The 17,589-nt window shown below is 39.1% G+C and overlaps 1 protein-coding gene across 1 annotated transcript in view; it reads left to right on the plus strand.

Annotated features, from left to right (window-relative positions):
• LSAMP (limbic system associated membrane protein) overlaps positions 1–17,589 on the plus strand; it is a 644,611-nt gene that overhangs the window by 48,099 nt on the left and 578,923 nt on the right. The window lies entirely within an intron of this gene.

The following is a 17,589-nucleotide window of genomic DNA, read 5'->3' on the forward strand; positions in this document are numbered from 1 at the left end:
CCTGTTTATTCATTTGTTCATGTCTTTATCAAAATAATTATTGAGCATCCACTTGTTGCCTGGAAATATTCTAGCACTGAGCATTAGAACAGTGAGCAAGACACACAGAAATACCTGCTCACAAGAAGTTTATGTTCTAGTGGAGGGAGAAAGACAATAATAGAAATAAATAAGTAAACATTTTAGTATGTTAGATAACCATAAGTACTGTGGAGAACAAAAATTAAGTGGAAAGAAGTATCCAAAGGTGTATTGCCAAAGGTGTATGTGGGTGCAATTTAAATAGAGAAAAGCACTCCAGGCTGAAGGAACAGCAAATGAAAAGGCCCTGAGGCATAAGCTTGCCTGGACTATTCCAGGAATAGCAAGGAGGCTAGTGTGCTGAAGTGGAGGGAGTGGTGGAAAGAGAAAGAGATGAGGCCAAAGAGATAATGGAATGCCAGGTCTATAGGGATTAATAGGTCACTGTTAAGACTTTTACACTTACCCTGTTAAGACTTTGATGCAAACTCTGAAATGTGAGGCCATTGGAGGGACTTAGGAAGATGAATGACATGATCTGACTTATGTTTCCAAAGGACCTCCTGGCTCCTATGTTGAGAATGGATTGCAACGTGCAAGATGGAAGCAAGGAGACCAATTCGCATATTGTAATAATATTATAATAGGAGAGAGATGTTAATGGCTTGGCAAAAGCAATAGCAGTAGAAGTAGAAGAAGTGATCCTTTTTAGGATTTGTTCTGATGATAGAAGTGATATGATTTCATGATGGATGAGACATGGAGTATGACAGAAAGATGATCCAAGGTGTTTTGGCATGAACAACTGAGAGAATGGAGCTTCTAAAAATTGAGATAAAGAAAACAATGTGAGGGGCAGATTTTAGAGGGAAAAGATGGAGAGTTTTGTTTTGGATATAGTAAGTTTGATTACCTATTAGACTTCCAAGGGGAGATGTTGAGTAGATGGATGTATAAAGAAGTCTAGAGTCCAGTGGGAGATGTCCAGTATGGATGTAATGATAGATACTATAGAAAATAGAAAGTAGCTCTAAAATACCATCTTTGCTTTCTAGAAATGTATAATCTAATAGTTTGACATGATAGATACATAAAAGTAATTAACAAGCAATGCAATCAGTAGATGTAGTGTATTTACAAAGTATGTGACTACCAGAATGAGTGCTGCTGAAAGTAGGTACAATATATATAATTCCTCAGAGAAGGAAGATGTACATTCAGGGAAGGGTCCAGCGGGAAGACAGGATTTGAAGTGGCTTTGAAGCATTCATTGAATTTTAGTGGTTACGAAGGGGAGAGGTATCCCGGGCCCAGAAGGTAGGAAGTAGGAACAACACAAAACTCTTGAAACACAGGTGAGGTCTTCTCATGTGTCTAGGATGGATGTATGGAAATCCCAGATTAGGTCACAAGATATAGAACTGCTGAAGAAGGGACGTGAACTTGACCTGGTAAAAAGTATCCATAGAGATTTTTTGAGTTAGTGAATAACATACGCAATGCACTGTTTTCAGTAAATGAATCAGGTAGCCACGTTGAATTTATTCAGTTTTGCAAATCCAGCTTTAGTACTTCCTCCAAAATATTGTCCATCAGAGCCCTGATGCCTAATTAATAAAAAAAGATGTCTAATTCCATAGCTTTGAAATGCTTCCATTGTTTTAAAATATAAATAGACCTAACAAAGGTATATAAGAACAGCTTATATGAAATTATTATCATGTTCTCAAGTTTATACTTGTGACAATTAGGAAGCATTCATATTAATGTTATGCCTTTGGATAGTCTGGGGCAATATATATCTTTTTGCTCTAGGAAGGCTGTCTTTCCACCCTGTAAAAAAATAGGCAATTTTCCATTGGCCAGTAAAAACCATCCTGAAGAAGAGGAAGGTAACAGTAGGAACTACGGAGGTTAAAATAGTTTAAAACTCAAAACATGTTTGCCTTCCACGAAGTGGCTCTACTTGTCCTGTTTCTAGTCACACCTTAGTTTTCCAAGCAGACTGTATAATCTTAGTCTTTCTCTGGAGATAATACGGGATGCAGTCCCCTTCAAAGAAGGGATTTGTGCTTGCTGGCAGCTCCTGGAGCTCTGTTCTGTCTAGTAGTTGAGATCTCCAGAGTGGTTTATGGGTTCTGTGTGATTTCTATCTGCACCCAGACAGCTGGACTTCATTTCATTTTTATTTGCATTTAATAATAAGCCTCCTTCCCTTAGCTGTTAAATTGTGAATTATCAGACACTATCAAATCCTCCTTCCCATATTCTGACTGCACTTACTTTGAAATAGACCCATTGGTAGCATGCTGGTTCCAGGGAAAAGCTGGGCTTCATGCCATGGATTTCAGGGTGGGAACTACTCTGATCTATTTCTTTTGGGGCTAAAAAATGCAATTTCTGATCTAATGTGAACACTGGGAACAGCAGAGCGAGTTTTGTGGCGGATTCATCTTTAATTATTAAAACAGGAGAGATCATTCATGCCTCTTTGAAGTTCTTATTTTATTTTCAGCAAAGGAAATGAATGTACAAGTCACTACATGTGAAGCAGGGTAGAAGAGAGGGTAAAAAGAAAAAAAACCTAGAATGACAGAAGGAATAGAAAATAGAGGGAAATAGTGATTATAAAGAGGAAAGGAACTGTAGAAATGAGAACAAAGGACAGAGATGGCCCACTTGGTAGGAAGCTGGTACCTAGCACTCAGTAATATTTGGAAATAAGTGGATTTGAGATCTCTTTGCTAAGTCATTGTCAGTTGTTAAAAATGCAACTGTATGTTGGCAGCCAATGGGCTTAGAAGAGCTAATGATGAAGGAAAGGATGAGGAATGAGGGGGAAAGATTTTGCATATTAAATCTTGCTGAGGGATTATGTCTTCTTGCTATGGATTTGGGAGGAGAAACACATAATTAGTTCAAAAAACTGAGGAAAATGGAATGGGGTGAGGAGTTGCGAGGAAGAAGGTGTCACGACCAGAATGAAAAGTCACTCCATATCAAGCATCAAAGATCTCAGTGTGTGGTTTTTCTTTCTTTCTAAAATTGTCCAGTCCTGGTAATTAGAAAGTGAGCATAATGAGGGGGCTGGGCTGAGTCATGCTTTAATGAGTTAAAATTACAGCAGGCTGGCATCAGTTATAGGGAAGAATTTGTGTGTGTGGGGAGGGCAGGGGGCAAGATGTCATTTTTCAGGGCAGAACATTACTAAAGCTCTAGGTGTATTGACAGAATTGGTCTTGGGTCCCAGGCCAGGAGTAGCAGAGGGAACACAGGATTTAGGTGCATTAATGGACTCTATGATTATTATTCTCAATGTTATTATTATAATTATGGATAATGTGTACACATATCAAAAATTAATTATCATTTAGTTGCCTCTCATGCTTGAGGAGTTTGAGCCTTTTCTGGCTTACAGTGAAATAACCATAAGAGAAAGAGTGGTTCGGGACTAGGGACATGCGGCTGATAAACAGACCCTGGATGATTGCTGCTGTAAGAAGCTTCCCGCTTATTTGATTGTCCTCTAATCTGATATATCTGGGATTAAAATGAACCTTCCCCAATAAAGAGAAGAATATGGAAAGGAAACAAAAACATTTGCATAAGGGATAACTTAGAGCCCTAAGCACCTAGAGTCAGAGGACAAGATTCACCAGTCCTCCAGCCATAATAGCATCAGTTTCAAGCCAGGACACATTCATGAAACAGCGCTCCAGTGCAAATGTAACAACTAAAGCCTCGCTTCCTTGCTGTTCCAGGCAAAAATATAAGTGTGTAATCTCATCTATTCTTAATGCCACCAACCTGGCAATACACCTTAAGCTAATTAGAAACAGATTTCCCATTTCACCATGGCTTTATAGTTTATCAATGAGACAGTTTCTCTACAGATTCACTTTAATAGCTCACAGCTATAAATTAAAAGGATATCTTAGGCTGGGCTCCCCCAAAATAGACCCTGAAATGAGGAATTGTGTCAAAGTGACTTATCAGGAAAACATTCACAGGAAAAACCAGTAGAGGAATAGGAGAGTGGGAATTGGAGGGGAAGAAGAGCAAGTGAGAATACAGTATAATGCAAAATCCCACAGTGGTAAGGCGTACCTTCACGTTGTCCTGACTGTAGCAAGAGGGCCTGAGTGTTTATATTCCAGCACCTAGAAGCATTGGTTAATGGCTTTATTGGGGGAGGGACAGAAATTCTGGGCCATTTCAAGAGCTCTATATATTTGGGCAAAACAAAAACAAAAACAAAAACCTCTAGCAGCCTGAGGACAGCCCACTGACAAAGAGCCTCAGGTGCTGGATGTTCTAAGCTCACCTCATTTGGAGACAATATTCGTGAACATGGTAGGGGATATGAAGGGATATGGTCAGAGCACTGGCAGAATCTACTGCGGAGAGGATAGCACTTCACAGGCTCCCTGTTGCCTGCAAAATATGGATATTGTCCTTACTTCATAGCATGTTCCTTGCTTTTTTCTTTCTTTTGTCCATTTCCCTCCCCTATTCCTTTCAGAATTTACAGAACTGCTTCATTATCTCAAATGCACCATGTTGTTTCATGTTTCCTTGTCTTTGTACATGGCTTTCCCTCTCTGGAATGCTCTTAACTCACCTCTTCTCTTTGGCTGAAACTCTTGTCCCGTCCTTGAAGATCCCACTCAAGCTTTATCTATGTGAAGTCTTCTCTAATTGATCTTGGAGGAATAGACAATTATTTCATCATAAAACTGTATCACCTTTAGTCTCTATCACAGTATATACCCCACTGGATTGTAACTTTTAATTTGTATGACTGTTTACTTAGGTTATGTTATCTACATTTTTATTTATCTGTGAAAACCAGGAACCCTTGATCTATGTTTTCTATGGGATAGTATCAGTGAATGTTTCTGAATGCAACTAAATGTATATTAAAAAAATGAATGAAGGAGACACATGGAAATTTTGACTTGGAGGATCATTTTGAAGTAATTAAGTCTAAGTTCCCACGTAGTGTAAAAATCTATATTAAGTCCACACCAGTGGATATTTGGTCTGTTTATTTTAATTAATTAATTAATTAATTAAAAACATTTTTACTGGAGTATAATTGCTTTACAATATTGTGTTAATTACTGCTGTATATCAAAGTGAATCAGCTATATGTATACCTATATCCCGGTATCCCCTCCCTCTTGCGCCTCCCTCCCACCCTCCTTATCCCACCCCTCTAGGTGGTCACAAAACACTGAGCTGATCTCCCTGTGCTATGCAACTGCTTCCCACTAGCTATCTATCTTACATTTGGTAGTGTATCTATGTCAGTGCTACTCTCTCACTTCGTCACAGCTTGCCCTTCCCCCTCCCTGGGTCCTCAAGTCCATTCTCTATGTCTGCGTCTTTATTCCTGTCCTGCCCATGGGTTCATCAAAACCATTTTTTTTTAAAGATTCCATATATATGTGTTAGCATACGGTATTTGTTTTTCTTTTTCTGACTTACGTCACTCTGTATGACAGACTCTAGGTCCATCCACCTCACTACAAATAACTCAATTTCATTTCGTTTTATGGCTGAGTAATATTCCGTTGTCTATATGTGCTATATCTTATTTATCCATTCATCTGTCGATGGACATTTAGGTTGCTTCCATGTCCCGGCTATTGTAAATAGTGCTGCAATGAACGTCGGGGTGCATGTGTCTTTTTGAATAATGGTTTTCTCATGGTATATGCCCAGTAGTGGGATTGCTGGGTCACATGGTAGTTCTAGTTTTAGTTTTTAAAGGAACCTCCATACTGTTCTCCATAGTGGCTGTATCAATTTACATTCCCACCAACAGTGCAAGAAGCTTCCCTTTTCTCCACACCCTCTCCAGCATTTATTGTGTGTAGATATTTTGATGATGGCCATTCTGACTAGTGTGAGGTGATACCTCATTGTCATTTTGATTTGCATTTCTCTAATGATTAGTGATATTGAGCATCCTTTCATGTGTTTGTTGGCAGTCTGTATAACTTCTTTGGAGAAATGTCTATTTAGGTCTTCTGTCCATTTTTGGATTCGGTTGTTTGTTTTTTCGATATTGAGCTGCATGAGCTGCTTGTATATTTTGGAGATTAATCCTTTGTCAATTGCTTCATCTGCAAATATTTTCTCCCATTCTGAGGGTTGTCTTTTGGTCTTGTTTATGGTTTCCTTTGCTAGGCAAAAGCTTTTAAGTTTCATTAGGTCCCATTTGTTTATTTTTGTTTTTATTTCCATTTCTCTAGGAAGTGGATCAAAAAGGATCTTGCTGTGATTTATGTCATAGAGTGTTCTGCCTGTGTTTTCCTCTGAAAGTTTTATAGTGTCTGGCCTTACATTTAGATCTTTAATCCATTTTGAGTTTATTTTTGTGTATGGTATTAGGGAATGTTCTAATTTCATTCTTTTACATGTAGCTGTACAGTTTTCGAGGACCACTTATTGAAGAGGCTGTCTTTTCTCCATCGTATATTCTTGCCCCCTTTGTCAAAGGCAAGGTGACCATATGTGCATGGGTTTATCTCTGGGCTTTCTATCCTGTTCCATTGATCTATATTTCTGCTTTTGTGCCAGTACCATACTGTCTTGATTACTGTATCTTTGTCGTATAGTCTGAAGTCAGGGAGCCTGATTCCTGCAGCTCCGATTTTCTTTCTCAGGATTGCTTTGGCTATTCAGGGTCTTTGAGTTTCCATACAAATTGTGAAATATTTTGTTCTAGTTCTGTGAAAAATGCCATTGGTAGTTTGATAGGGATTGCATTGAATCTGTAGATTGCTTTGGGTAGTAGAGTCATTTTCACAATGTTGATTCTTCCATTCCAAGAACATGGTACATCTCGCCATCTGTTTGTATCATCTTAATTTCTTTCATCAGTGTCTTATAGTTTCCTGCATACAGGTCTTTTGTCTCCTTATGTAGGTTTATTCCTGGGTATTTTATTCTTTTTGTTGCAATGGTAAATGAGAGTGTTTCCTTAACTTCTCTTTCAGACTTTTCATCATTAGTGTATAGGAATGCAAGAGATTTCTGTGCATTAATTTTGTATCCTGCTACTTTACCAGATTCATTGATTAGCTCTAGTAGTTTTCTGGCAGCATCTTTAGGATTCTCTATGTATGGTATCATGTCATCTGCAAATAGTGATAGTTTTACTTCTTCTTTTCCAGTTTGGAATCCTGTCCTTTCTTTTTCTTCACTGATTGCTGTGGCTAAAACTTCCAAAACTATGTTGAATAATAGTGGTGAGAGTGGACATCCTTGTCTTGTTCCTGATCTTAGAGGAAATGTTTTCAGTTTTTGACCATTGAGAACAATGTTGGCTGTGGGTTTGTCATATATGGCCTTTATTATGTTGAGGTAGATTCCCTCTATGCCTACTTTCTGGATAGTTTTTATCATAAGTGGGTGTTGAATTTGGTGAAAAGATTTTTCTGCATCTATTGAGATGATCATATGGTTTTTCTCCTTCAATTTGTTAATATGGTGTATCACATTGATTGATTAGTGTATATTGAAGAATCCTTGCATTCCTAGGATAAAACCCACTTGATCATGGTGTATGATCTTTTAAATTTGCTGTTGGATTCTGTTTGCTAGTATTATGTTGAGAATTTTGCATCTATGTTCATCAGAGATATTGGCCTGTAGTTTTCTTTTTTTTGTGACATCTTTGTTTGGTTTTGATATCAGTGTGATGGTGGCCTCATAGAATGAGTTTAGGAGTGTTCCTCCTGTGCTGTAATTTGGAAGAGCTTGAGAAGTATAGGTGTTAGCTCTTCTCTAAATGTTTGATATAACTTGCCTGTGAAGCCATCTGGTCTTAGGCTTTTGTTTGTTGGAAGATTTTTAATCACAGTTTCAATTTCAGTGCTTGGGATTGGTCTTTTCATATTTTCTTTTTCTTCCTGGTTCAGTCTTGGAAGCTTGTGCTTTTCTAAGAATTTGTCCATTTCTTCCAGGTTGTCCATTTTATTGGCATATAGTGGCTTGTAGTAATCTCTCATGATCCTTGTATTTCTGCAGTGTCAGTTGTTACTTCTCTTTTTCATTTGTATTTCTGTTGATTTGAGTTTTCTCCCTTTCTTTGTTGATGAGTCTGGCTAATGGTTTATCAATTTTGTTTATCTTCTCAAAGAACCAGCTTTTAGTTTTATTGATCTTTGCTATTGTTTGCTTCATTTCTTTTTCATTTATTTCTGATCTGATCTTTATTTCTTTCCTTCTGCTAACTTTGGGGGTTTTTTGGTTCTTTTTTCTCTAATTGCTTTAGGTGTAATGTTAGGTTGTTTACTTGAGATATTTCTTGTTTCTTGAAGTAGGATTGTATTGCTATAATCTTCCCTCTTAGAACTGCTTTTGCTGCATCCAGTTGGTTTCAGTTCATCGTCTTTTCTTTGTCATTTATTTCTAGGTATTTTTTTATTTCCTCTTTGATTTCTTCAGTGATCTCTTTGTTATTTAGGAGTGTATTGTTTAGCCTCCAGGTGTTTTTATTTTTTACAATTTTTTTTCCTGTAATTGATATCTAGTCTCATAGCATTTTGGTCAGAAAAGATACTTGATGCAACTTCAATTTTCTTAAATTTACCAAGGCTTGATTTGTGACCCATGATATGATCTATCCTGGAGAATGTTCCATAGCACTTGAGAAGAAAGTGTATTCTGTTGTTTTTGGATGGAATGTCCTATAAATATCAATTAGGTCCATCTCGTTTAATGTGTCATTTAAAGCTTGTTTTTCTTTATTTATTTTCATTTTGGATGATCTGTCCATTGGAGAAAGTGGGTGTTAAAGTCCCCTACTATGATTGTGTTACTGTCTATTTCCCCTTTTATGACTGTTAGCAATTGTCTTATATATTGAGGTTTTCCTATGTTGGGTGCATAAATATTTACAATTGTTATATCTTCTTCTTGGATTGATCCCTTGATCATTATGTAGTGTGCTTCTTTGTCTCTTGTAACAGTCTTTATTTTAAAGTCTATTTTGTCTGATATGGGTTTTGCTACTCCAGCTTTCTTTTGATTTCCATTTTCATGGAATATCTCTTTTTCATCCCTTTAGTTTCCGTCTGTATGTGTGCCTCGGTCTGAAGTGGGTCTCTTGTAGACAGCATATAGATAGGTCTTGTTTTTGTATACATTCAGCCAGTCTCTGTCTTTTGGTTAATCCATTTACATTTAAGGTAATTATCTATATGTATGTTCCTATTACTGTTTTGTTAATTGTTTTGGCTTTGTTATTGTAGGTCTTTTCCTTCTCTTGTGTTTCCTGCCTAGAGAAGTTCCTTTAGCATTTGTTGTAAAGCTGGTTTTGTGGTTCTGAATTTCTTACCTTTTGCTTGTCTGTAAAGATTTTAATTTCTCTGTCAAGTCTGAATGAGATCCTTGCTGGGTAAAGTAATCTTGGTTGTAGGTTGTTCCCTTTCATCACTTTAAATATATCCTGCCACTCCCTTCTGGCTTGCAGAGTTTCTGCTGAAAGATAAGCTGTTAGCCTTATGGGGATTTCTTGTATGTTATTTGTTGCTTTTCCCTTGCTGCTTTTAATATTTTTTCTTTTTATTTAATATTTGATAGTTTTATTAATATGTGTCTTGGTTTGTTTCTTCTTGGTTTTATCCTGTATGGGAATCTCTGTGCTTCCTGGACTTGACTATTTCGTTTCCTATATTAGGGAAGTTTTCGACTATAATATCTTCAAATATTTTCTCATACCCTTTCTTTATCTCTTCTTCTCAGACCCCTGTAATTCGAATGTTGGTGCATTTAATGTAGTCCCAGAGGTCTCTGAGACTGTCCTCAATTCTTTTCATTCTTTTTTCTTTATTCTGTTCTGCAGTAGTTATTTCCACTATTTTATCTTCCAGGTCAGATATCCATTCTTCTGCCTCCGTTTTTCTGCTATTGATCCCTTCTAGAGAATTTTTAATTTTATTTATTGCATTGTTCATGATTGTTTGTTTGCTCTTTATTTCTCCTAGGTCCTTGTTACACATTTCTTGTATTTATTCCATTCTATTTCTAAGATTTTGGATCATCTTTACTATCATTATTCTGAGTTCTTTTTCATGTAGACTGCCTATTTCCTCTTCATTTGTTTCATCTGGTGGGTTTTTACCTTGCTCCTTCATCTGCTGTGTGTTTCTCTGTCTTCTCATTTTGCTTCCCTTACTGTGTTTGGGGTCTCCTTTTCGCAGGCTGCAGGTTCGTAGTTCCCATTGTTTTTTGTGTCTGTCCCTAGTGGGTGAGGTTGTTTCAGTGGCTTGTGTAGGCTTCCTGGTGGATGGACTTGTGCCTATATTCTGGTAGGTAGGGCTGGATCTTGTCTTTCTGGTGGGCAGGGACATGTCTGGTGGTGTGTTTCGTGGTGACTGTGAAGTTAATATAACTTTAGGCAGCCTCTCTGCTAATAGGTGGGATTTGTTCCTGTCTTGCTAGTTGTTTGGCATGTGGAGTCCAGCACTGGAGCTTGCTGGCTGTTGGGTGGATCTGGGTCTTAGTGTTGAGATGGAGATCTGTGGGAGAGCTCTCACTGATTCACATTACGCGGGGCCAGGATTTCTCTGGTCCTTCAGTTTCCTGGACTCGGCTCTTCCACGTTGTAGGCTCAGGCCTGATAGCCGCCCACACAACCAAGATCCTGCCAGCCACATGGCTCAGAAGAAAAGGAAGAAATAAAGGAAACATAATAATCATAAAATTAAATAAATAATAAAGTAAAAAAATATATAGAAAATTAAAAAAATGAAAAAAAGAAGAGAGCAACTAAACCTGTAAACAAATCCACCAATGATAACAAGCACTAAAAACTATACTAAGATAAACATAAAAATCAGAAACAAATCAGTCACAGAAAGCAAACCCTGAGTCTAGAGATCCTCCCAAAGTCCACTGCCTTAATTTTGGGAACATTCGTTGTCTATTCAGGTATTCCAGAGATGCAGGGTTCATCAAGTTGATTGTGGGGATTTAATCCACTGCTCCTGAGGCTGCACAGAGAACTTTCCCTTTCTCTTCTTTGTTCACCCAGCTCCTGGGGTTCAGCTTTGGTTTTGGACCCACCTCTGCGTGTAGGCCGCCCTCAGGCATCTGTTCCTCTCCCAGACAGGAGGGTTTTAAAGCAGCGGGTAATCAGGGCTCCCTTGCTCACTCAGGCCAGGGAGAGGGAGGGGTAAGTTAGTCTTAATTGGGATGTGTGGCAAGCCTGCAGCAGCAGAGGCCAACATGACTGCAACAGCCTGAGGCATGCCATGTGTTCTCTCTGAAAAGTTGTCCCCAGATCACAGGATCCTGGCAGTGGTGGGCTGCACAGGCTCCCAGGGCCAGGGGTGAGGATAGTGATCTGTGCTTGCACACAGGATTCTTGGTGGCAGCGGCAGCAGCGTTAGTGTTTTATGCCCATATTTGGGATCTGAGCTGATAGCCATGACTCCCGCCCATCTCTGGAGCTCACTTAGGCGGTGCTCTGCCTTCTGTGGGTACATGGGGAAGGAATTCCCTCTCCTCGTGCACCCCGAAACAATGGTCTCTTGCCTCTTTGGCAGGTCCAGACTTTTTCCCTGACTCCCTCCTGGCTAGCTGTGGCGCACTAGCCCCCTTCAGGCTGTGTTCATGCAGCCAACCCCAGTCCTCTCCCTGGGGTCTGACCTCCGAAGCCTGAGCCTCAGCTCCCAGCCCCCACCTGCCCTGGCGAGTGAGCAGACAAACCTCTCAGGCTGGTTAGTGCTGGTCGGCACCGATCCTCTGTGCGGGAATCTCTCCGCTTTGCCCTCTGCACCCCTGTTGCTGCACTCTCCTCCATGGCTCCGAAGCTTCCTCCCCACCACCCTCCATCTCCACCAGTGAAGGGGCTTCCTAATGTGTGGAAACTTTTCCTCATTCACAGCTCCTCCCAGAGATGCAGGTCCCGTCCCTATTCTTTAGACTCTGTTTTTTCTGTTTTCTTTTGCCCTACCCAGGTATGTGGGGATTTTCTTGCCTTTTGGGAAGTCTGAGGTCTTCTGCCCATGTTCAGTAGGTGTTCTATAGGAGTTCTTCCACAGGTAGATATATTTTTGATGTATTTGTGGGGAGGAAGGTGATCTCCATGTCTTTCTCCTCCGCCATCTTGAAGATCTCCACCGGTCTGTTTATTTTTAATAACGTTTCAGTTAAAAGTTTCACCTTTTGTTTAGGCAGGATACAGCAGTAATAATCAACTGTGGGAATGCTTGCTGCTTGGGTCAAAACCTCCACACTCTTCTCTTAGTAATTAGAGTTTAAATTGTGCCTAAAATTCCTTTTTTAGTACTTTAATCAAAATTTTCATAGAGTTCGTAGTACTTGTGTTGACGATCAACACTTTCTAGGTTGAAAAGTCAGTAGAGAACATCAACACAGAATATATATTAAGATCACATGCAAAGTTGACACTATTCCACGAGGGCACATTTCATGGACATGGACATTCTCTCTTGCTTGTGTGTTTGCCCACTGATTGTGTCAAGGGAAGGGTCTCCTCTTGCTCAGTCTTTTCCTGTGACCCTGTCATGCATTTGTAAATCATATGACCAAACTTTAGCAATGCAGTTTCTGGCTTTCAATAGTTTAATGTGAAGAAAAAATGAAAAATAAATAATAACGAACAGTGTTTTGTTATATTCAAAAGGACAAAGAATGTAGAAATTGGAGAAGACACAGGCCTGTTTTAAAGACAGAAATCATGGATGATCTAGAAGAGTTATGAAGTATAATTGATGTAAAAGTGATTACAATGTAAATTTATCCAGCATCACTGTAACGAAAGCAGGCCTCTCGGCATGTCATCCTTCACTGTTAGAAAGAATCTTTTCTGCTCTTTACACAGCTCTTCCCCACCCACTAGGACCTTTATCTTCCCTTGCCTATCCTACCACAGCTGGAAGTTGGCTAGCTTTTGGAATAGCTACTAGAGAGCCTGTGTTTGAATATTCTCTTCCATGCCATCTGTTCACAGAATGGATTACAGTTGCTTCCAGTTAAAAAGCAGATTGTCTTGGCCCAAGGTCAGGAGAGAAGTCTCAGCATCCTGCTTGACTGTTGAAAATCTCTTCCCCATCTCTGCAAGACTGGAATGTAACATCTGCAATTAGAACTTGGGTCCCTTGACTGGTTCCTCTGACTATTGCCTAGCAACCTTCTATTGGAGATTTACAAGAGCGCTTCTTCTTTCTCTGGTGTGGCCTCCTATTTCTTCATCTCAATGTGTTTTCTTTTAGGCGTATTATTATTCTTTTTTTAAAGATGACTGCTGTCAGCCTTGATTTACCTTCAAATGTGCTTATGCTGTAAACTTTCAGAACTGTGGTCCCAATGGACATTAGAGCTGGTGAAAGACCTGCAGTTGTCTTTTGCCAAATCATTTTGGCATCATCCTCAAAAGAAAATTGTGTATGCATTTGTCTCTTTACTTTGTTTATTGGAGATCAGGAACAGAGAAAGAAGACAGTGATGCTGAAAATTAAAACCTTTCCCGGATTGCTGGGCCACCACTTTGTAAGAGAGGTAAAAAGATGTCATATATGTAATATGTATATATATTCTATCTGCCTTCTCTTCTCCAGAGCCCTCTGTTGACATCTGGTAAAAGAGCCCTTATTTTCATTTTTAAAAAGATTTGCAAAAGTCGAAAAGTCCTTTTGTTAGATCCAGCCAATTGCAAAGTAATGTGCCTTTTGGGCAATGGAGACGGCTGCTGGTGTAAATTGTCCAGAGATGTAAAATGGGTAGAGTAATTGAGAATCAAATGCTAAATGAAGAAATACTCAACATCTGTCCCATTACCTCTACCTTCAGTGAATTGACCAAAAGATTACTTGAAATTCTGAAAAATAGAGTCAGTGTATGCATCTTCCTAATGAATTTCTAATTTCTTAGTCAAGTGGCCTGACTTGTTTTCTTGATGCTTCTGCAAAATTTGTTCTGCTATGACATCCCCTTTTTCATACCTATTCTTCTCAGATGTTTACCTCCTTCCTCCAAAGGTTTAGCTTCCACCTGTCAAAATTCTAGTCAGCCTTCAGGATCCAGAGTAAATGTTACTTCTCCCATTAAGACTTCTCTGATCACATTAGCTGGAGGCTCCAGGATGGAAGATGGCATTTTAGATTAAATGAAAAAGAATACATGGCATATGACTGTACTGGAATACTGTGGAGGGTTAGTGGGCATTAAGAGTGGCAATGTAAATTATAGCCAGATGGTGGGTTACCTTGAATGTCTGCTCAAGACAGTTGAACTTAGGAAGTAAGAGAGGGAAAATCATGAAGATATCTTTTTTAAATTTTTTAGAACAGAACTTCAGGGAAATTAACTCTATAGCTAAGTATAAGACTTACTGGAGATACTCCTTTTACTATCTTAACCACTGTGCCACACTAACTACTGTGTCATTGGCACTTATGGTGTGCTAGGGGCTTTAGGATGTTCAAACAGGCCTGGATTATAAACCTGCCTCTACTGCTTTACTAACCATGTGACTCTGGTCCTCTCTCCGAGTTAGTTTACTTGTCTGTAAAATGAGGAAAATAATATTAAGAATTTCACAAAATTCTTTTGAGGATTAAATAAAATAATACATGTAAGGTAATCCTATGGTAAGTACTCAGTAGTTTGTATCTATTTGTAATAGTATTAGTATTAATATCAATAATAATAAATATTCCTTGCTTGATTTCTTTAATTCACATTTCAATAAGATCAATGTACACATACTGACTAAAATCACTGACTGCTAAGACTTTCTTTGTTTATATAAAACATTTGTTGTTTTGGGCTAAATTGTGCCCCCCCCCAATAAAAAAGAAACAGAACAGTGCTTCAGAATGTGACCTTATTTGGAGATAGGTTATAGAAGTAATCAAGTTAAAATATGGTCATTAGGATAAGGTCCTAATCCATATGAATGTTATCCTTATAAGCAGAGGAAATTTGGATACGGAGGGAGGATGTTATGAAGGCATAGGGAGAAGATGGCCATCCACAAGCCAAGGAGAGAGACCTGGAACAGATCCTTCCCTCACAGCCCTCAGAGGAACCAACCCTGCCAGCACCTTGATCTCGGACTTTTAGCCTCCAGAACTGTGAGGAAGAAAATTTCTGTAGTTTAAGGAGAATTTCTTTAAAAAAGTTAAATAGTCTGTTTGTTATAGCAGTCCTAGTAAACCAATACACACCCCAAACAGTTCCCAAGGCATTCATTATCTTTTAAATTACTTGCTCCATTCAGTGTCCCCACATGATAATTGGAGAGGGATGATCTCTTAAAATAGGCAGCCATATTAAGTAAAGTCATTTCTAAAATGTAGGGAGACTTAAAAGAGTCTCTTAATAATCATGAGACGCATAGCCTGAGATCCTTGTGAATCCTTAGGTTTGCAAAGATGAGTACAGAACAGGAACACCCCACTGTTGCACAGGCTGGATCAGCTTAAAGCTTGCCTACAGCACAGCCTCTTTGGACTTGAGATTCAACTTGGCCTTGGCCAGATCACATTTTATTATATTCTTTGCACCTTTAAGAGTTCTCTCAAGTAGTGAGGACTATAAAAATAAATCCTTTAATGACAAAGGTCTACCTTACATTGCTGAAGGCAGCTTACGTGTCCCCTACTATTTGGGGCTCTAAGAAGTTTTCTCATAGAATCGTAACACTTTACTGCTTACTGAGAATCAAAAGAATTTTAATCAGTTTTCTCATGTGGCAGATACGGGAACTGAATCCAGAAGATGGGAAATATCTTGGCCAAAGTTGTGCAGCTCATTTCAATTCTGCCTAATTTCAATCTTGCTTTTCAGCCAGAGAGAGAGAGAGAGAGAGAGACAGAGAGAGAGAGACAGAGACAGAGACAGAGAGAGAGAGAGAGAGAGAGAGAGTGGGGGGGGAGGTAGAGGGAGCAAGAAAGAGAGAGAGAGAGACATATAAACAGAGTACTTCCCCCTCACCTTCTTTCTCTTTGGTTTTGTCGTGTATTATTCCTCCTTCTTGAGTTTCCTGTGGAAATAAAAGGATCCAGATTCCGACCCCATGACTGAGTACAGCTCAGTGACTTAACACACACCCCTGCTTGTCCTATAATCCGACCAGCCTTGGAGGCTGCTTAGCTCCAAGCATCTCAATAATTCATTTCACATATTCTAGTCAGTGTTATTTTGACATACGCTTTTGAAAGTGAAGGGAAGGAAAGGGAGGGGAGGGAGCTTTGCCCTGGGTATGCATGCTGGACTTCTTCAAATTAGCAAAAGATAATCACTTATAAAATCGTGTGAGAGAATTGCACCTTCTAAAATATATGACTCAAAATTAAATGTGTTTTCTGTGTGGGTGGACAGGTGGTGTTATGCAAGAAAAGGGTAAAAAAAATCACAAAATGCCCCCTCAACATTACTTATTCTCTGCTTAGGTATTTTAGACTGTTCACATATACTGAGAACAATGCACCATCTCTCACCAATATTGGGAATAAGACAACTGATTTGTTAACTTTATCCCTCTGTATATCCCACATCACCCGGTACTCCAGGTTAATGAATGTAAATATATATTTGAAAATGCTGTCACTCCCAACCCCCACTGTGCATCAGACTCATCTTGTGAGCTTAACACAAATAAGCAAACACAGATGCCCAGGTCCCACTTCCAGAAATTCTGAGTCATTTGGAGTGGGATGTGGACCATACCTCAGCATTCCCTTGAAATCTTTCCGGGTGATTCTAATGTACAGACTGCTGAGGACAACGGATTTAGTGGTTCCATAGGCCAAGGCAGTTAATGACTGAGATGGATGAAATATAGGAATAAACCTTGGACTAAAGACAATAAAGTGAGAGGCAACCTCTTCCTGAATTGAGACCTGAGATAGCAGCAGCAGCCTAGGAAGTAAGCAGAGAAAATATGGAGGATGGTGCTGCTGGGTTTTGTCCTTAAAACGCATGATGGGTCATCTTAAAACGCGTGATGGGTCATCTTAAAGGGGAAGTTGGTAGATTACTGTGCACTGCTGAGCAGAGATGGGCCAAATAATTCTCTGGTTTGATTAATGAGTTTCTTCCTAAACAAGTGAAACGGATTTGTACTTGTTTAACGAAGTCCCTTTGCATGGCTTATTTTGAGGTTAGCAGGTTTAGATCTCAGATGAAGGAGGAAAGTGCTAGTTAGAGAGCAGCTCTTAGGCACCAATACACTAACGAGCCAACTGTGGCATGTAATCAATGTGTGAAAAATGGGTAATTCTCACTAATGCCCTGCTAATGTTTTCATAATGATCTGTCAAAGTACTGGAGCTAATTATTGTCGTGGCAGTTTGGCCCAAGTTCACTGAGATAATCCTGGCATTGGTGAATAAGAACATACGTTGCCAGTTTGCCACCCACTTTGAGGCTTTCTTCCTATTTCTCCTCACATAGAGATCCTATATGTCATCTTCTACATACTTTAAAATATGTGCTTACATATTCCATTTTCTTTCATTTTCTTGTTTTCCAAGCTCCATGTTTAATCTTTTCTTCCTATTTCCTTTTTCTTTTTTATTG

The sequence above is a fragment of the Mesoplodon mirus genome (genome assembly GCF_964341445.2).
Source record: "Mesoplodon mirus genome assembly, chromosome: 6".
NCBI classification, from domain to species: Eukaryota; Metazoa; Chordata; class Mammalia; order Artiodactyla; family Ziphiidae; genus Mesoplodon; species Mesoplodon mirus.